Source organism: Tachypleus tridentatus, chromosome 10 (genome assembly GCF_004210375.1).
Source record: "Tachypleus tridentatus isolate NWPU-2018 chromosome 10, ASM421037v1, whole genome shotgun sequence".
In the NCBI taxonomy this organism is placed as follows: domain Eukaryota; kingdom Metazoa; phylum Arthropoda; class Merostomata; order Xiphosura; family Limulidae; genus Tachypleus; species Tachypleus tridentatus.
Window position 1 is genome coordinate 107,451,947 of NC_134834.1, and position 22,525 is coordinate 107,474,471.

At 31.9% G+C, this 22,525-nt stretch overlaps 1 long non-coding RNA gene across 1 annotated transcript in view; it reads left to right on the forward strand.

Moving 5' to 3' along the window:
* The window catches only part of LOC143228171 (uncharacterized), an 88,960-nt gene extending 70,335 nt beyond the window's left edge, over positions 1–18,625 (forward strand). The window contains exon 2 of the long non-coding RNA XR_013015233.1: positions 18,405–18,625. This is a non-coding gene — a long non-coding RNA (uncharacterized LOC143228171). The remainder of the gene's footprint in view (positions 1–18,404) is intronic.
* Positions 18,626–22,525: the final 3,900 nt, after the last annotated feature.

A 22,525-nucleotide genomic window follows, 5' to 3' on the forward strand; every position in this document is an offset into this window, starting at 1 on the left:
TTGCCGTTGCGACTGCTCAGCTGGAATTACATGCTCATTTGAGCATTAGATCTCACGTTACATTAAAGTTAATTCTGTGGTTACCACGAGTTTTACAAATGTACATAACTGTATTCGTACTCTGCGATGTGAGCTATACAGTCATGTTTTTTATTTTTCTCTGTTCTTAACACTTATTGAATTCCAACTTGAATTTTGTCAGAATATTAAACACTTTCAATTTGAACACTCTAATGTAAGGATGCTAAACAACTGGTCCGAGAACGTCGTTTCCTTGTTGCCTCGATACATAAGAATTGCCAAACATGTTTTGTTCTTTGAAATCTTACACCCTATTTCATTCTTTGATTTTTAATTGTTTCAACTATGTAGAAGATTCTGGATAAATAATGCAGTAGCATGAGACTAATCACAAGCTGTTATCTGTCCGAACAACTAGAATGCGTCTTATCATATAAATTTGTAAAATTAGAATGAAAAGAATGTCATTAGATAATGTAACTGGAACTACACCCACACTGTTACTTGCACTCTGTCTCAAATACTTGTGTTTTTAATACACACAAAAACTAAAAATTTAACCTGAAAAATTTTTTATTTTAAAACTTTAAAAGGATATTAAAATGAATAATTTTGTAGGTAAATAGGATTTTCGATGTAATGATAAAAATTATGGAATATTTTACTTAGAATGGCACAATTGTTCAGTAAGGAGCTCCTTAGCAGTAACTTTTAATTGCTATTTTAAATGACGTTAGGGTTAATCGTAAGCCTAAGTAAGATAAATTACTCATTTTCAAATCACCAAACTCCAAGTGAATCATTGCACGTACTTTATGTTCGTGAGAAAAACAACGTTTTTCATACAAGTTGCTTGAAGACAGTGAAGTAATCACTGATCTTACAGACACTGTACAAGAAGTAGGTAAAAGCGGTAAAGTCACTGTCAGGCAGTGATTTTGTAGACAGTGCTCATGTGTCAAAGGGCATCGTGATACAAAGTTAATTTTAGCTGAAGGTTGATATATTAAGGTTTAGAAAATAACAATGAAAACATTGTTTTTCACAAATGAAATATCTCTCTTTGTGTTTTTCTTCTTTACTTCTGAAACTTAGACTAGTTAATAGGTAAATCTGGAGATTTATGAGTTACGTCCCAAGGTTACAGAAACTCGTCCTATTTATCGGTTACACATGTGTTGGCAACAGTTGACTGTATATATCATTGACTAGCTGCCTTTATTCTAGTCTGCTTGTTCAACATTATGTGAACGGTTATGCGCAGGTCCCCTTTGTGTAGCTTTTGAGAAAATATCTGAAATAACAAGTATACACGTTTACAGAAGGTTTACAGAATAATAAACTGTCAACAATTTAGACAAGAACACGCTATTAGTTTTGCGAATTAGTTTTTGAAGAAATATTTAAAACTAAACGTCGAACTGTTTGTGACTTTGACCTCTGATTAAAACTCAGTTTAGAAATTCTAGTAGAATAATTTTAACATAATTATTATTATTATACAATTCTAATAAAATGATTTCAACATAATTATTATTATTATACAATTCTATTAAAATGATTTCGACATAATTATTATTCTTATACAATTCTAGTAAAATGATTTCAACATAATTATTATTATTATACAATTTTAATAAAATGATTTCAACATAATTATTATTATTACAATTGCTGTTGTGTTTCGTCCCCTTACCCACAACGGTGGCTAAGCGGCAGCTTTCATAGCTTAAAACGCTAAAATTCTGGTTTCGATACCTGCGGTTAGCAGACGAGAGAGAACATATTGTGTTATTTTGTGATTAGCGTCAGACGAACGGTCAATTATGTTATCCTCCAGATAGAACAGCTAGAAAACGAACGTGCATCTTAACAATAGCCCTTCTCAATGTAAGTGTTATCTTGTCGAAAGTACATCGTTCCTAAACGTTTGGTTTTAATACTTTATTTTGTTTGACAAGGAAAATAGCTTTTCAGTACCCATTTCAACAGTTATATCGTACTTGACTGGTATGTTTTCGTATATGAGTATGAACAGTTATTTCATTGTCCAGCTGATTTTTTGCGATAGTTTAAGGAGAGATATGACTGGATGTCTCATCTTGAAGAAACCAATCTCTATTGCCTTCCTTTCCAAAAAGATATTCTTCTTGATTATTTATTACCTGGGACGCCTTGTCGGCTTTTGTTGCTACCCTTTGTATGTGTGGATTCTCAACCGTCACAAGACAAAGCACGTTACTTACTACGCTTGTTGCACGACTTGTTGCAAGTCTATTTCTTGGATGATTCTGGTACCTCAAGAGAATCCATAATATTTTGTTTTCTCATGTCTTTAAATATAAATGTAAGAGTATTTTACGTCGTAACACCATACAGTGTGAAAATATTCTGGTTTGCACACTCAGTTTTTTTTTTAATATAACGTGCTTAACTCCCTGTATTTTACGAAAATACGGTTAAAATATGAATTTAAGTGAAATATGAATTATTTCTGCTGAGCAATGATAACTCAAGGGAACTTATGAAAAGGTTTAGTTACGAGTTGTGACGTCTTGTTTTTCAAACAATATGCAAAACTTTAGTAAAATAATAAATATTCAGCTGGATTTTTCTCACTGTTTTCTACTTTGTAATAAACAACATATCAGGTTATAATAGACGAACACATTATGATCCATTCAAAACTATTATAAAACTATTAACGTTATGAAAAATTTAAACTATACTCGAAATATTAAGAGCATGAAACCTAAAGATATCATAAAACTATTACAAGTATGAAAAGGTACAAACTAATCAAACTACGACTAAATGAAAACTATATTCAAATATAAACTCTTTGACTAGAGACGATTGAAATCTAATACATACATTTTGTTTAGCGAAAATTAATTATAAAAATTCGCATTATAACCAGCAGAAGTCCAGACGAAGATTATAATAACATAATCAGATTTAAAATATTTGAAATGAATCACGAAGACTAAACGTAAAATAACTTATCAAAAACATTTTTTATCATAATTTGTTGGAAGGAAAATGATAATCCTGGAAATTTAGAAACACAAATATTGAAGAAGAATTGATGACTTACTGTTGCTAACTCTAAAAAAATACTTTTTCAAACGGAGGATTAAGAAGGTTAATTACGAAAATAACGAACATCATGTACAGAGATATGCATGTAATAAGAATCAAACTCAAACCTCTATACCGTATAATCAAACAAATTCAAGCCCCTATACCGTAGAATCAAACAAACTCAAACCTCTATACCGTAGAATCAAACAAAATCAAGCCTTTGTATCGTATAATCAAACAAACTCAAACTTCTATACCGTAGAATCCAACAAACTCAAACCTCTATACCGTATAATCAAACAAACTCAAATCTCTATGCTGTAGAACCAAACAAACTCAAGCCCCTATACCGTAGAATCAAACAAACTCAAGCCTCTATACTGTAGAATCAAATTCAAGCCTCTATACCGTAGAATCAAACAAAATCAAGCCTTTGCATCGTAGAATCAAACAAACTCAAACCTCTATACCATAGAATCAAACAAACTCAAATCTCTATGCTGTAGAACCAAACAAACTCAAGCCCCTATTCCGTAGAATCAAACAAACTCAAGCCTCTATACTGTAGAATCAAATTCAAGCCTCTATACCGTAGAATCAAACAAAATCAAGCCTTTGCATCGTAGAATCAAACAAACTCAAACCTCTATACCGTAGAATCAAACAATCTCAAGCCCCTATACCGTAGAATCAAACAGACTCAAGCCTCTATTCCGTAGAATCAAACAAAATCAAGCCTTTGCATCGTAGAATCAAACAAACTCAAACTTTTATACCGCAAAATCAAACAAACTCAAACCTCTATACCGTAGAATCAAACAAACTCAAACCTCTATACCGTAGAATCAAACAAACTCAAGCCTCTATACTGTAGAATCAAACAAACTTAAGCCCCTATACCGTAGAATCAAACAAACTCAAGCCTCTATACTGTAGAATCAAACAAACTCAAGCCCCTATACCGTAGAATCAAACAGATTCAAGCTTCTATACTGTAGAATCAAACACAAACCTCTATACAAACAAACTCAAACCTCTATACCGTAGAATCAAACAAACTCAAACCTCTACACAAACAAACTCAAACCTCTATACCGTAGAATCAAACAAACTCAAATCTCTATGCTGTAGAACCAAACAAACTCAAGCCTCTATACTGTAGAATCAAACTCAAGCCTCTATACCGTAGAATCAAACAAACTCAAACCTTTATACCGTAGAATCAAACAAACTCAAACCTCTATACCGTAGAATCAAACAAACTCAAGCCTCTATACCGTAGAATCAAACAAACTCAAACCTTTATACCGCAAAATCAAACAAACTCAAACCTCTATACTGTAGAATCAAACAAACTCAAACCTCTATACCGTAGAATCAAACAAACTCAAGCCTCTATACTGTAGAATCAAACAAACTCAAGCCCCTGTACCGTAGAATTAAACAAACTCAAGCTCCTATACCGTAGAATGAAACAAACTCAAGCCTCTATATTGTAGAAGCAAATTCAAGCCTCTATACCGTAGAATCAAACAAAATCAAGCCTTTGCATCGTAGAATCAAACAAACTCAAACCTCTATACCGTAGAATCAAACAAACTCAAACCTCTATACCGTAGAATCAAACAAACTCAAGCCTCTATACTGTAGAATCAAACAAACTCAAGCCCCTGTACCGTAGAATTAAACAAACTCAAGCTCCTATACCGTAGAATGAAACAAACTCAAGCCTCTATATTGTAGAAGCAAATTCAAGCCTCTATACCGTAGAATCAAACAAAATCAAGCCTTTGCATCGTAGAATCAAACAAACTCAAACCTCTATACCGTAGAATCAAACAAACTCAAGCCTCTATACCGTAGAATCAAACAAACTCAAGCCCCTATACCGTAGAATCAAACAGATTCAAGCTTCTATACTGTAGAATCAAACACAAACCTCTATACAAACAAACTCAAACCTCTATACCGTAGAATCAAACAAACTCAAATCTCTATGCTGTAGAACCAAACAAACTCAAGCCCCTATACCGTAGAATCAAACAAACTCAAGCCTCTATACTGTAGAATCAAATTCAAGCCTCTATACCGTAGAATCAAACAAAATCAAGCCTTTGCATCGTAGAATCAAACAAACTCAAACCTCTATACCGTAGAATCAAACAACCTCAAGCCCCTATACCGTAGAATCAAACAGACTCAAGCCTCTATTCCGTAGAATCAAACAAAATCAAGCCTTTGCATCGTAGAATCAAACAAACTCAAACTTTTATACCGCAAAATCAAACAAACTCAAACCTCTATACCGTAGAATCAAACAAACTCAAACCTCTATACCGTAGAATCAAACAAACTCAAGCCTCTATACTGTAGAATCAAACAAACTTAAGCCCCTATACCGTAGAATCAAACAAACTCAAGCCTCTATACTGTAGAATCAAACAAACTCAAGCCCCTATACCGTAGAATCAAACAGATTCAAGCTTCTATACTGTAGAATCAAACACAAACCTCTATACAAACAAACTCAAACCTCTACACAAACAAACTCAAACCTCTATACCGTAGAATCAAACAAACTCAAATCTCTATGCTGTAGAACCAAACAAACTCAAGCCTCTATGCTGTAGAATCAAACTCAAGCCTCTATACTGTAGAATCAAACTCAAGCCTCTATACCGTAGAATCAAACAAACTCAAGCCTTTGTAACGTAGAATCAAATAAACTCAAACCTCTATACCGTAGAATCAAACTCAAATCTCTATACCGTAGAATCCAACAAACTCAAACCTTTATACCGTAGAATCAAACAAATTCAAGCCCCTATACCGTAGAATCAAACAAATTCAAACTTCCTCTATACCGTAGAATCCAAAAAACTCAAACTTTTATACCGTAGAATCAAACAAACTGAATCCTCTATACTGTAGAATCAAGCAAATTCAAGCCTCTATACCGTGGAATGAAACAAACTCAAACCTTTATACCGTAGAATCAAACAAACTCAAACCTCTATACCATAGAATCAAACAAACTCAAACCTCTATACCATAGAATCAAACAAAATCAAACCCCTATACCGTAGAATTAAACAAACTTAAGCCTCTACAGTGTAGAATGAAACAAATTAAATTTTTATACTGTGGTATGAAACTAACCCACAAGGTTCTATGTCAATTTGAAAGAATCTTGAGTGTCTACACAGTAGTATCAAACAAACTGGGTCGTATTTACTGGAGAATAAAGAAAATTCAAACATGTATACTCTTTTGTCTATCAAATCGACCCAAGTGTCTCTAGAGAAATTTCAAAGAAACGCAAGAGTCTATATTGTATTATGTCACTGAGTTAGAACATGCAGTCTTCACTCACTGCTTATACTTTTCCTTTGAGAATACAAAAGGAATTAGTAACTTAACTCCTTTGCCTCCGTGGGTTAAAGTATTAAAAATACTTCATTAAAAAATGTATTTTTTTCGTGTGATAAAACCTTGCAATGTTTACTGAAGTCTACCAAATTTTATGAAGATACACCTAATATATTAGAAGTTACTAACATGTAAACTGTAATGAGTACAAATGGTTTTAAGGTTGTATAACTAATACATCGCATGGTAATGACAAAAGTGATAATCCATTTTTTCTCCACAGTTTTTCTCAAGTAATAAAGATATTAAAATTTGACAAAGATACTGTAATTAAAAAAATCAGAAGAAATGGATCGAATCATTTTTTATACAAATAACTTTAAGAGATAAATTTAAAATATCTTCTTATGAACGACAGTGTTTTATCAAAAGTTAAACTTAAAAATTAAAAACACCGACTTAGCGAAGGAAAAATGACCAAAGTTGATGATCATGCATTATTTACCACCATGTAAGTTTTGATTCGTTTGTTTGTAATTAAGCCTGAAGTTACACAAAGGGCTATGTATGTTGTAGCCAACATGGCTATAAAAACCCGGTTTCTAGAGGTCGAGCCCTCAGACATGCCACTGCACTACAAAGAGGCGTACGTTTATAAGATAATAGAGTTTATTAACAGAAAACTAAGATAAAATTAACCGAAATGAACATAAACATACTTGTACTTTAGCCCTCCCATCGAAATCTGTCTTTAAAAAAAATGTAGTTAACCGTTTTATTCAGTAATGGCGACAATAATAGAAAATAGCCAGGAGAAACCTACTTTTCTCCAATACGATGCAACATTTAAGTGGATTATATTGATACTGTTTGTTTGTTTTGTAATTTCGAGCAAAGCTACACGAGGGCTATCTGCGCTAGCTGTCCCTAATTTATCAGTGTAAGACTAGAGAGAAGGCAATTGGTCATCAACACCCACCGCCAATTCCTGGGCTACTCTTTTACCAACTAATAGGGAGACTGACCGTCAAATTATAACGGTTAAGAGGGCGAACATATTTGGTGTGATATGGATTCAAACCCGCGAAACTTGGGTTACGAGTCTAGCGCCCTTTAACCACCTGGCCATGTCAGGCCTTACAGACATTGTATTTCTTCCTCTCATAAATATAATATAAATCTCTCAGAAATTCCCTGACTAAGATATATTGGTGATATACTTTATTTGTGGTCCAACCTAAAAAAATACTGGTTTTGTAAATATTTTCTACAACCTTAATTATCGTGACACTATTATTTCATTTAATTTAAATTCAATGGGAAAAAAATTGACACGCTTTATTTCTTGGTTATTTTCATAATAATAGAAAAAAACACAACTACAAATTCTCTTGCGACTAAAAAAACAAAGTCCTATTATTTCTTTATTTTGTCAAAGAGACGCCAGTCGTAGTTTAAAAACTAAATTAGAAATGCCCTTCTTATTTCTGAAAACTCCATTTTCCACACCATTTAATGAAAAATTTCTATCTTAGAAAAAGGAATACCAACCAAAATTATATAGAACCTCTTTATGGTGGCCATAACACTGACGTAAAGTCCCTAGAGAAGAGACAAACTAAAAACATTACATTCATACAAAAATACCAGAAAAAGATTACCCTAATTTAAAGGAAATAAAACAAAAAGCATTTATATTGTACGATGTTAATTGTGTAAAAAGGTAAGTAGGTTAAAATAGAATAACTGCTTACAGAGGAATTTGTGAACTTAAAAAAATACGTTATATATAGAAATACAAATAATATTAATTTCTGTAATAAAATATCAACATTATGTCCATCTGAAGACTAAAATAAAATTACATTATGTTCATTTGAAGACAGTATTGAAAACCACTATTGCGAGAAGTTGGAAACTGTAACACAATATCAACATTATGACCAGATGAAGACTGTAATAAGATATTAATATTATGTCCAGCTAAAAACTATAATAAGATTTCAACATTATGTCAAGTAAAGACTGAAAAGAATATCCACGTTATGTCCAGATGAAGATTAATAGAATATCAACATTATGTGCACCAGAACTCTAATAAAATATTAAGATTTTGTCGAGACGAGGACGGTAATCAAATGTCAACATTGTGTCCAGGTGGAAACTATAATAAAATTACAACATTACGTCCATCTGAAGACTGTAATAAAATATTAACATTATGTCCAGATAGAGACAGTAATAAAACATAAGCCGTATGTGGAAATGAAGAGTATAATAAATTATAAACATTATGTTTAACTAAAGTAATAAAATATCAACATTATGTCCATAGAAGGACAGTAATAAAATATAAACAATATGAACAGAAGAAGAGTATAATAAAATTATCAACATTATGTCGAACTCAAGACAGAAATAAAATATATGAGCATTATGCACAGACGAAGTTTGTAATGAAATAGCAACATTATGCCCATCTGAAAACTGTTATAAAATATCAACATCATAAAGAGATGAAGACAGTAATAAAATATAAACATTAAGTACAGATGAAGATGATAATAAAATATCTACGTTATGACTCTATGAAAATTATAACAAGATATCAACATTATGACCAGCTGAAAACTGTTATAAGGCATCAACTTTATGTCCAAGTGAAAATTATAATAAAATATGAATATTTTGTCCAAGATAGTGATAAAATATTTACATTATGATAAGATTAAGAATGTAATGAATTATTAACGTTATGTCGAAATGAAGACTGTAAGAAAATATCAACATTATCACCTCATGAGACAGTAATATGATATAAAACTTATGTCCAGTTGAAGACTATAATAGAATATCAACATTATGGCCAGTTGAAGATTAAACAAAGATATCAGTACTACGACCAGCTGAAAATTATAACTAGATATCAACATTGTAATCAACTGAAAACTGTAATAAGTTATCAACATTATGTCTAGACGAAGACTGTAATAAAATATCAATATTATGCCCAGTTGAAAATAATAATAAAATATCAACATTATGACTTGATGAAGACAGTAATAAAATATATATATTATGTTTGAAATAACACTATAATAAATTATCAACATTATGACTGTCTGAAAAGTATAATATGATATCAATATTATGACCAGCTGAAAATTGTAATGAAATAACATCATTATGACCAGATGAAGACTTCAATGAAATTTTATTATTATGTCCATCTGAAGACTGTAATAAAATATCAACATTGCGTCCAGCTGAAAACTATAATAAGATATACAAATTATAACCACCTGAAGAGTATAATATATTTCGACATTATACTCAGATGAAGACTCTAAACCAATATGACCATTTGAAAAGTATATTACAATAAATATATTATAACCAGCTGAATAATATAATAAAATATAAACATTATTTCTGTCTGAAAATCGTAATACAATATCAACGTTATATTCAGATGAAGACTGCAATAAAATATAAATATTATGTCCAGAAGAAAAGTATAATAATATATCAACATTATGTACTTCTGAAAATTATAAGATACACTGCTGGCCAAAATCTTAAGTTCAATGAACATAAAGAAAAAATATGCATTTTGCGTTGTTAGACTCAACCACTTATTTGAGTAGAGCTTCGAAAGATGAAAATAAGAAAAAGAAAAAAAATGTTTTTAGCATTTAATATGGAAAATGTGAACACTAGGAAATTATCCTACATACTAGCTGGTGAAAAGTTTAAAACTATACTGAAACGAAGCGTTAATCGGTAAACACGTGACAAAATTTAGTCATCTGTGTTTAAGCATTAGTGTTGTCAACATCTCCCACTGACATCTCCTGTGTTACATTGGGTAAAAACATGGCAAAGGCTAAAAATTTGATAGAGTTTGAACGTGGCAGAATTGTCGAGCTGCAAAAGCAAGGTTTCTCTCAACGTGCCATCGCTGGTGAGAATGGGTGTAGTAAAACTGCTGTTGCATATTTCTTAAAAGACCCTGAGGGATACGGAACAAGAACTTCAAGCGGTCGGCCCAAGAAAATTTCGCTGGCTTTGAGCAGGAGGATTTGACGGGTTGTCCGGCAAGACATCAGCCGACCGTCCAACCAGATTAAGGCCCTTACGGACGCAAAATGCGGCTCAAAAACAATAAGACAGCGTCTAAGAGAAAAAGGCTTTAAAAACCGTAAACGTCTTCAAAGGCCACGCCTCCTTCCACACCACGAAACAGCTCGGTTAAACTTTGCTGAGAAGCACCAAACATGGGACGTAGAAAAGCGGACGGAGGTTTTGTTCTCTGTTGAGAAAAAATTTAACCTGGATGGTCCAAATGGCTTCTAACATTACTGGCACGATAAGGATATCCCATCGAAGACATTTTCTGCACGACACAGTGGAGAAGGTTCTATCATGATCTGGGGTGCTTTCTCCTTCCATCTCGTTCCAGGGGCACCAAAAAGCAACTGGCTACATTGGCATGTTGGAGAGAGCATTCTTATTGACTGAAGGCCCTCGCTTGTGTGGAAATGTCTGGATCTTTCAACAGGACAACGCTGCAAATCCACAATGCTCGCAGGACAAAGACTTTTTCATGGCAAATAACGTGATTTTTTTGGACCATTCAGCATGTTCGCCCGAACTGAACCCCATTGAAAATGTTTTAGGGTGGATGGCAAGGGAAGTGTATAGAAATGGACGTCAATTCTAAACAATGCATGATCTTCGTGAAGCCATCTTCATCACTTAGAATAACATCGCAGTCAGTATTCTGCAAACGCTTATATCGACCATGCCAAAGCGAATGTTTGCAGTTATTCGCAATGACGGCCGTCTAACTCACTACTGAGACCTCTTGTTGGGCATTTCCTACCCTCTTTAGGATTTCTTTTTTGTATGGTCTTAAACTTTTGACCAGCTAGTATTTAGGCTAATTTCATAGTGTTCACATTTTCCCTATTAAATGTTAAAAAGGTTTTTTATTTTTATTTTCCCTTTTCTTATTTTCATCTTTCGAAGCTCTACTGAAATAAGTGGTTGAATCTAACAATGCAAAATGCATATTTTTTCTTTATGTTCATTGACCTTAAGATTTTGGCCAGCAGTGTACTATCAAATTTATGATATCTGCAGTTGAAAACTATAACAGGACAGCACCATTATGACCTTATGAAAACAGTAATAAAATATGTACATTACGTCCAATTGAAGTCTATAATAGAATAAGAACCTAATGACCATCTGAAAAGTATAATTCGATATCAACATTATTATAGTCTTAAGACTGCAATAAGATATTAACATTATGTCCAACTGAAAACTGTAATAGATATCAACATTATGTTCATCTGAAAATTATAATAAGATGCCAGTACTGTGTCCACCTAAGACAGCAATAAATATCAAAATTATAAACTGATGAAAATTGTAACAAAGTAGAAATATTATGTCTATATGAAGACTGAAATAAGATATCAACATTATGAATATCTGAAAAGTGTAATAAGATATTAACTTTATGACCAAGTGAAGACTCTAATAGAATATCAACATTATGTTAATCTGAAAATTACAATAACTTATCAACATTATGTTCATATGAAGACTGTTATAAAATATAAAAATTATGTTCAGCTCAAAACTATTACCTAATATCATCATTCTGACCTGATTAAGACATTAATATATTATAAACATTATGTCCAGATAAGACGGAAATAAAATATCAACATTGTGTGAAGCTGAAAATTATAATAAAATATTAACATTAAGACCTGAAGGATACAGTAATATTATATAAAGATTATGTCCAAACGAATATTATAATACGATATGAACATTATGTGGAGCTGAAAACTATGAAACGACATCATCTTTATCACCATTTTAAAACTTATAAAATTTCAACAGTTTGCACATAAAGACTGCAAAAATATCAACATGATGTCCATTTGAAAATTATAATAAGATATGACACTATGTCCAGCTGAAAAAATAACAAAATACCAACATTGTGTCCCTCTGAAGACTGTGACAGTGTATCAACATCATATTCAGATGGAGACTGTAAGAATATATCTGTATTATGTCCAGTTGAAAACTATAATAAAATATCAACATTATGACCTGATGAAGACAGTAATAAATTATAAACATTCTGTGCAGATAAATATTATAATATGATATCAACATTATTTACAGATGAAAACTTTAACAAGATATCAACATTATGTCCTTCTCAAAATTATAATAAGATATCAATATTGTGACCATCTGAAAAAAATATAATAAATTATCAACATTTGGTCCATCTGAAGACTGTAATAGCATGTGAATATTATGTCCACTTGAAGACTATAATAGAATACACTACACAACAATTTTTTTGAAAAGTTTTTGCTGATTGTGACAGGTACCTGGTGGGTATGCACAAATATAGTTTTGGTTTTGCCTCATCACGTAGAAACTCTGAGAAATAGACAGTTAACTGTTTACCGGCAATAATGTATTTAATTGCGTTTATGTTTCTAATGCGCTATTAAGTTCAACATAATTAAAAGTGTTTTGCTCCTGATTATTGTTTGTATTCAATGTCCGATGCATCACGTTGCAATGTCCAACAGTAGTCAGCAAGCATTGACGGATTCCAGTTGCCCTGATATCGTTTTTCCATTGTAGCAATGTCCTGGTGAAACTGAAGATTTCGATGAAACGGTACGTGATGGGCAAATTTTGATGTGATTTCCGTGAACACCAGTCAGAAATTTATAGGGAACACCTAACAGTGTTCAAGAAGCGAAAACTTTTTGTCCAGTTTTTTTTAAACTCTGAAAAGTATAACAAGTTAACTATATTATAATCAGCTGAAGACTGTGATAAAATACCAATATTGTGGCCAGTTGAAGTCTGTAATAAAATATTCACATTAAGTCCAGTTGAAACTGTAATAGAATATCAACAATATGAGATGATGAAGACAGTAATAAAATATAGATATTCTGTCCAAGATAACACTATAATAGAATATCAACATTATGACTATCTGAAAAGTATAATAAGATACAAATATTATGACCAGCTGAAGACTGTAATGAAATAATAACATTATGACCAGATAAAGAATGTATAGAATATCAACATTATGTCCAGCTGAAAACTATAATAAGATATAGAAAGTTTGACCACTTGAAGACTGTAATAAATGTCGACATTATGCCCAGATGAAGACTCTAACAGAATATGAACATTATGGCCATATGAAAAGTATATAACAATAACTACATTATAACCCGCTGAAGACTGTAATAAAATATGAACATTAAGTCCAGTTGAAGATTATAATAAGATAAGAACATTATGTTCAGCTGAAAACTATAATAATGTATCAACATTTTGTCTATCTGAAAATTATAATAAGATATTAACATTTTCTCATCTGAAAACTATATTAAGTTGTCAACATTATGTTCATCTGATGATTGTAATACAATATCAAATTATATGCATATGAAGATTTTAATAGAATATCAACATTAAGTCCGTCTGAAAATTATAATAAAATATATACATTACATTCAGATGAAGACTACAATAGAATATCAACATTATGAACATCTGAAAAGTATAATAAAATATAAACATTATGAACATCTCAAACGTATAATAGAATATCAACATTATGAACATCTCAAAAGTATAATAGAATATAAAAATTATGAACATCTCAAAAGTATAATAAAATATCAACATTATGTTCAGATGAAGAATGTAATAAAATATAAATATTATGTCGAGATGAATACTGTAATAGAATATGTAAACTGTAATAACTATTAACATTTTGACCATTTGAGGACTGTAGTAAAATAACAACATTATATCTAGATGAAGACTGTTATAAAGTATCGACATTATGTGCATCAGAAGATTGTAATAAAATATCCATATTTTGTGTATGTGAAGAGAGTAATAAAGTATCAACATTATGCCCCTTTGAAGAGTGTAATATAATTATCAACATTATGACCAAATGGAAACTGTAATAAGATATCAAAATTATTACAAGTTGTATACTATAATAAAATATGAACATTGTGACCAGATGAAGACAGTAATAAAATATAAACATTATGTCCACATGAACACTATCATAGAATATCAACATTATGTACTACTGACAACTATAATAAGATACCAACATTATAACCATTTGAAGACTTTGATAAAATATCAACATCATGCCAGAGCGAATATCAATATTATGACCATGCGAAGAGTATAATAAGATACGAAAATTTTACCCAGCTGGAAAGTATAACAACTTTACAACAATATGAACACTTAAGTACTGTAATAAAATATCAATATTTTGTTCAGATGAAAACTGTAGTAAAATATAAACATTATGTTTAGTTGGAGACTGAAGTAGAATATCAGTATTCTGTCTGTCTGAAAATTATAATAAGATATCAACATTATGATAAGTTGAAAACTGTACCCAAATATCGACATGCCAGTTGAAGATTATTATAATAAGATATCAACATTATGATAAGTTGAAAACTGTACCCAAATATCGACATGCCAGTTGAAGATTATTATAATAAGATATGAACGTTATGTATATCTTAAAATTAAAATAGGATATCTATATTGTGTCCATCTGAAGACTACAATAAAATACCAGCATGTGGTCTATCTGAAGAGTGTAATAGAATGTCAACATTATATCCAGTTGAAAACTTTAAGAAGATATCAACATTATGTGCATCTGAAAATTATAATAAGATATAAACTTTGTGTCCATCTGAAGACTGTAATAGAATATCAACATTATGTTAACCTGAAACTGATAATAAAATATTAACATTATGAGAATCTCAAAACTGTAGTAAAATATCAACATTATTTTCTGCTGTAAATTGTATAAAGATATCAACATTATGTCCATCTGAAAATTACAATAAAATATCAACTTTGTATTCTATGAAGACAATAATAAAACATAAACATGCAGATGAAGACTATAACAAAATATCACATGATGACCTGATCAAGACAGTAATAAAATATCAAAATTAGGACAGATGATGACTGTATTAAAATATAAATATTATGACCATCTGAATACTGTAATAAAATATCAACGTTATCTCCACCTGAAGGCTGTAGTAAGACATCACTATTATGACCAGACCAAAACTCTAAAAAATTATCAACATTATGTCCAGCTAAAAGCTGTAATAAAATATGAACGTTATGAACAGATGAAGAGAGTAATAAAGTATCAACATTATGCCCCTTTGAAGAGTGTAATGAAATTATCAACATTACGACCAAATGGAAACTGTAATAACATATCAAAATTATTACTATATGAAGACTATAATATAATATCAACATTATGACTATGTGAAAAGTGTTATGAGATATCACCATTATGACTATGTGAAAAGTGTTATGAGATATCACCATTATGACTATGTGAAAAGTATTATGAGATATCACCATTATGAAGGGCTGAAGACTGTTATAAAATATCAACATCATGCCCATCTGAAGACTGTAATAGAATATCAACATTATGTCCAGATGAAGACTGTATAGAATATCAACAACATGTCCAGATTAAAACTATAATAAGATATAGACGCCAGGACCACTTGAAGACTGTACCAAAATATCAACATTATACTTAGATGAAGACTGTAATAAAATACCAACATTATGTCCAGCTGAAAATTATAATGAAATACCAACATTATAAACAGATGAAACGTCTAGCAAAATATAAACATTATGTCCCTTTGAAGACGGTAATAAAATATCAACATTATGAGCAAATGAAAACTAAAACTTATAAAATTATTACCACTTGAAGAAGTTAATAAAATATCAACAGTATGCCAATCTGAAGACTGTAGAAGAATATCAACAGTATGTCCATCTGAAGACTGTAGAAGAATATCAACAGTGTGTCCATCTGAAGACTGTAGAAGAATATCAACAGTATGTCCATCTGAAGACTGTAGAAGAATATCAACAGTGTGTCCATCTGAAGACTGTAGAAGAATATCAACAGTATGCCCATCTGAAGACTGTAGAAGAATATCAACAGTGTGACCATTTGAAGACTGTAGAAGAATATCAACAGTATGCCCATCTGAAGATTGTAGAAGAATATCAACAGTATGTCCATCTGAAGACTGTAGAAGAATATCAACATTGTATCCATCTGAATACTGTAATAAAATATCAAGATTATGTCCAGATTATTAAAAAATAAACCATATGACGAAATGAAGAGCATAATAAATTATAAACATTTTGTCCAATTCAAGTAATAAAATATCAACATTATGTCCATAGAAGGACAGTAATAAAATATAAACTATATGAACAGAAAACAAAGAGTATAATAAATTATCAACATTATGTCCATAGAAGGACAGTAATAAAATATAAACTATATGAACAGAAAAAAGAGTATAATAAATTATCAATATTATGTCAAATTCAAAACACTAATAAAATATATTGGCATTATGAACAGATGAAGTCTGTAATAAAATATCAACATTATGTCCATCTGAAAACTATAATAAAATATCAAATATTTATGACCTGATGAAGACAGTAATGAAATATAAACATTATGTCCAAATGAAGACTATAAAAAAATATCAACATTATGACCAGCTTAAGACAGTAATAAAATATAAACAATATGAACAGATTAAAAGTGTAATAAGTTACCACTATTCTGTTCAACTCGGCCTGGCATGACCTAGCGCGTTAAGGCGTGCGCTTCGTAATGTGAGGGTCGCGGGTTCGCGCCCGAATCGCGCCAAACATGCTCGCCCTCCCAGCCGTGGGGGCGTTATAATGTACGGTCAATCCCACTTTTCGTTGGTAAAAGAGTAGCTCAAGAGTTGGCGGTGGGTGGTGATGACAAGCTGCCTTCTCTCTAGTCTTACACTGCTAAATTAGGGACGGCTAGCACAGATAGCCCTCGAGTAGCTTTGTGCGAAATTCCAAAACAAACAAACAAACTGTTCAACTCAAGATCGTAATAAAATATGAACATTATGTGCATCTGGCCACTGTAATAAAATATCCATATTATAACCATCTTAAGTTTATAGTAGAGATACTCATTTTATTGTAATCTAAAGTCTCATAAAACTGTAAATTAGACGATGGTGATTACTAGTGTTATGTATCACTCGATCAACCACTGAAAAATAATAATATGAATGACTTTGGATAATATATAATATTGCATCAATGACTTGATATCATCCTGTAGAGAAACAGAGGAAAATAGACAAGTAGAAGTAAATCATCTTTAGTCGTTTCAAGACCATTTGTTTCAGAAAGATTAAGTTACATCTAGTGCTCTGGGCTTTATTCCCAGGAATAACTTGTGTATGCATTTTTTCATTAGCAAAGCCACATCAGGCTATTTGCTGTATCTAGCAACGGAAATCGATCCTCTTATTTTTGCATTGTAAATCCATATACTTATTGCTGTTCCCAAAATAAACCATATACGAAGCGTTAAAAAGTGTAAGTTTTTTTTTCTTGGTGTTTTTGTTACTCAGAGAAGAACTGAAAAATGGAGCATTTGAAACAATTATATTTATATTTACTGATGTATCCCCCTAAACACCAAAGCAGATATTTACTTCGAAAATGATAATATTTATAAGGTAGTGTTTAATGTTTTTAATTTTTTAACATAACATATTTCTAAATATTGTAGTTCATAATACATACAAATTAGACATTTTTCTCCATCTTTCGTTTAATTGAATCTAAACTAATACCGTGACTTTAACATGTTTGTTATAAAATAATTTAATATTGAGAAAATTAGTTCAAATAATATAATTTTTATTATTTGCTTCACATTACAGGAGATTCAATAAGAAGGTGTAGAAAATAGAACCCAGTATTCTTGGACGACAAAAGGAAGAAGAAACGAACAATTTATTTACTAGATTCTGGGATGCGAGTCACGTCAGCAGACTATCTTAATGTTGGCTCGAGAGACTGAAAACAATAAAAAAACCCGAAGAAAGTGAATAATTTTGTTATTGATGCGAAGAGAAATAAAAGAGATTCACAGTCTGTAAAATTATTTTTATGTCTTCTTACCTTCAGTTCTTCTAACTATCGATAGATTTTGTAAAAGAAGTCTTGTTTGCATACAAGACTTTAAATATTTCAACTATACACGAAGCATTCCAAACTCGAAATACTTTGTTTATTTACTAACATGAGAGTTATATTCTTAATTAGCCACGAAATTTTTGAAAAGTTTATTTTTATAGTAACTTTTTTTCACTTGATTTTCCTAATCTGGAGTTTTTAATTTTGAAATTAAATATTCAGAATTTCGGAAGGAGTCTACAACACTACACGTCGTAAAATTGTTTGCCATTCGCTTTCAATAACGTAACGACCTTTATACAAATTCAAACACTAGCGAAATATGAACATTTTATTGGATTTGATGGCTTTGTTTTTGTTATGTAAATTATGTTATCACATTATTATGAGAAATTACATGCAGTTACTGTGTACTTTTGTTACCAAAAAGAGAATGTTCTGAGGTGTGGAATAATAATACTGTTATTACTAGGTGTGATTGTCACTTCACACAAATACTCCAGCTGTTTATTTTAGTCTGAGATGACATTAAGGTTGACAATCTCACAGAAATGTCTGTTTCTGTGTTTTTTATAGCCACATAGGGCTATCTGCTGAGCCCATAGAGAGATTTCGAACCTCTGATTTTCGCGTTGTAAATCTGTAGAATTACCGATATACTGGAGGAGGGCATTCACAGAAGTACTTCTCCAAAGATCTATAAGTAATTATAAGACTGTGTCAGTCCATTTTGTAAAGTAGACGTATGAGAAATACAGTTTCTCCAGAATCAGGTTTGACTTCTCTGAATATCTGGTGAAAACCTTCCCCAGTAAGTCCATCAGGTTTGACTTCTCTGAATATCTGGTGAAAACCTTCCCCAGTAAGTCCATCAGGTTTGACTTCTCTGAATATCTGGTGAAAACCTTCCCCAGTAAGTCCATCAGGTTTGACTTCTCTGAATATCTGGTGAAAATCTTCCCCAGTAAGTCCATCAGGTTTGACTTCTCTGAATATCTGGTGAAAACCTTCCCCAGTAAGTCCATCAGGTTTGACTTCTCTGAATATCTGGTGAAAACCTTCCTCAGTAAGTCCATCAGGTTTGACTTCTCTGAATATCTGGTGAAAACCTTCCCCAGTAAGTCCATCAGGTTTGACTTCTCTGAATATCTGGTGAAAACCTTCCCCAGTAAGTCCATCAGGTTTGACTTCTCTGAATATCTGGTGAAAACCTTCCCCAGTAAGTCCATCAGGTTTGACTTCTCTGAATATCTGGTGAAAACCTTCCCCAGTAAGTCCATCAGGTTTGACTTCTCTGCATATCTGGTGAAAACCTTCCCCAGTAAGTCCATAGCGTTTCAGTGAGAACACTTTTAACTCTTCATACTCCATGGCATCTTCTGACGTTACTCCTGTTTAAACTTGTGGGCCTCTTCCTGTGAGAAGTGAGTTCAATTTTATGTTGTACGAACAATTCATATTTCTTCAGAAAATCATCCATGTCGTCTTTCTGTTCATTACATTCATCTTGGGTCGGCTGTCCCTGACGCCATTTTTATTCTTGGGTATTTCCTATTTCTCGTGGGTGAGCTTGGTGATATGGTGTTCTATCTACTTCCTTTTCTTTATTATCAGTTAAATACTCTTGTTCTCACTTCTCTTTATTTCAGTTTATTATTTCAGTCTTTCCTCCTTTTTTCTCTTTCTAGTTTCTGTTGTTCTTTAACAAATTACCATTGATTATCATTTTTGAACCCAAGTTGCTTTTCTCTCTCTATGAAAACCAGTCGACTGGTTATAAAGCATGATTGCAATCTCTACTCTAATTCTGCCATTGCTACAGTTGTGCATACATAGACCTGCTTTCAATATCGCTCATGTTTTCTTTTACCACCGTTCTGGCTGGCTTTCCAAATGTCACGTTTTCAGAGGAACCGGATATATTACATTAGGTGTCTGTGACTTGTTGGCGATGAATTGCAACAACAAACAGATAGCATTTAATCCATTTGATTCAAAATAATACATTCAAAACAAGTTAAACGTATGTTCAAAAATTATTTACACTCTAGGTAATCACAATTGAATCTCAAGTTATAAATAATTATCAAAAGTCCACACAAGCTGATTTAGTTACATTAGAACTCAAGTGACAAGACAAATGATTTCTTCTTTCCACTGTTATCACAATACAATCAGTGACAAATTTACCTACGTTACACCGTTGTTTATCACTTTAAATGATTCTCTTTTATTTCAAACGTCCACACAGGTTGGTTGAAGTACTTTAGAGCAACCTTTGGCAACACAAATTATTATTCTTTTTCTCTGTTATTACAATATAAACTATGAAATTAACCTCAGAAATAGCTCATTGTGGCTAAACTCACATTCTGGCTAACAATTTCTTTTTTACTAACTTACTTTATCTGTTCCTCTAATATCAAAAATATTAAATATAACTAGAAAAATCTAGAGATATTTAGGCCTCTAATATCAACAATATTAAACATAACTAGAAAAATCTAGAAGAGTCTGTAACTCTAACATAAAAAATATTAAACATAACTATGAAAATCTAGAAGTATGTTCCTCTAATATCAACAATATTAAACATAACTAGAAAAATCTAGAAGTATCTGTTCCTCTAATATCAACAATATTAAACATAACTATGAAAATCTAGAAGTATGTTCCTCTAATATCAACAATATTAAACATAACTAGAAAAATCTAGAAGTATCTGTTCCTCTAATATCAACAATATTAAACATAACTAGAAAAATCTAGAAGTATCTGTTCCTCTAATATCAACAATATTAAACATAACTAGGAAAATCTAGAAGCTTCAACTGAGATGGCGTGAACAACTATATTACAAAACGCATTGTAACAATTAAACTACATACACAACGTATGGCACATAGAGAGTTACGCAATGAAACTTGTCATAATTATCTCTTTTAAAATAACAAACTTTCAACACTTGTTGTGACAACTAAATAACCATTAAGTATATAATCACTAAATAAACTAAATAATACCTCTTAACATGAATAATCTTCTCTAGTTAATAACGATTAACTGAAGGAAAGCGAGACGGTAGGCCCGGCATGGCCAAGCGTGTTAGGGCGTGCGACTCGTAATCTGAGGGTCGCGGGGACGCATCCTCGTCGCGCCAAACATGCTCGCCCTTTCAGCCGTGGGGGCGTTATAAGGTGACGGTCCAACCCACTATTTTTTGGTAAAAGAGTAGCCCAAGAGTTGGCGGTGATGATTAGCTGCTTCCCTCTAGCCTTACACTGCTAAATTATGGACGGCTAGCGCAGATAGCCCTCGTGCAGCTTTGCGCGAAATTCAAAACAAACAAGCCGAGACGGGATTAATTATTAATAAGTAAGACCTGGAGTCTTGGAGAGGCTATAAACAAGAGCTAGCAGGACAAAGTCTGAACTGAGGCTATTATCATATTGAGGCTTCAGGAATTCATAAGTAAATTAAGTCTAGACGTTCTTGAGAGATTATGATTAATATCGAACATAAGAGAATCTGAGATAGGTATAGACGTATAGAAACTTGAACAAAAATATGTTTCGGCTTGAGGCTAATACCTAACAGAGAGTATTGTAAAAGGGATTACTTGGAATGACTAAGAAAGGTTATTTATGGAAAGATTTAGAGTAGAACAATGTATAGTAAAGCTGAATAGGATTGAGCTATCTGAATGAATAAGTTTTACTTTGTATTATGTATTATGAAATGTGAAAGATGTGTTAGAGATAGTTGTCTGGAAAGAATCTGAGACTGATGTTGATTGGCAGCTAACTTAAGGGAATCCAGAACTGTAATCAGAGATAAGGTAAAGAGAGATGCCTCACTGGAGAAA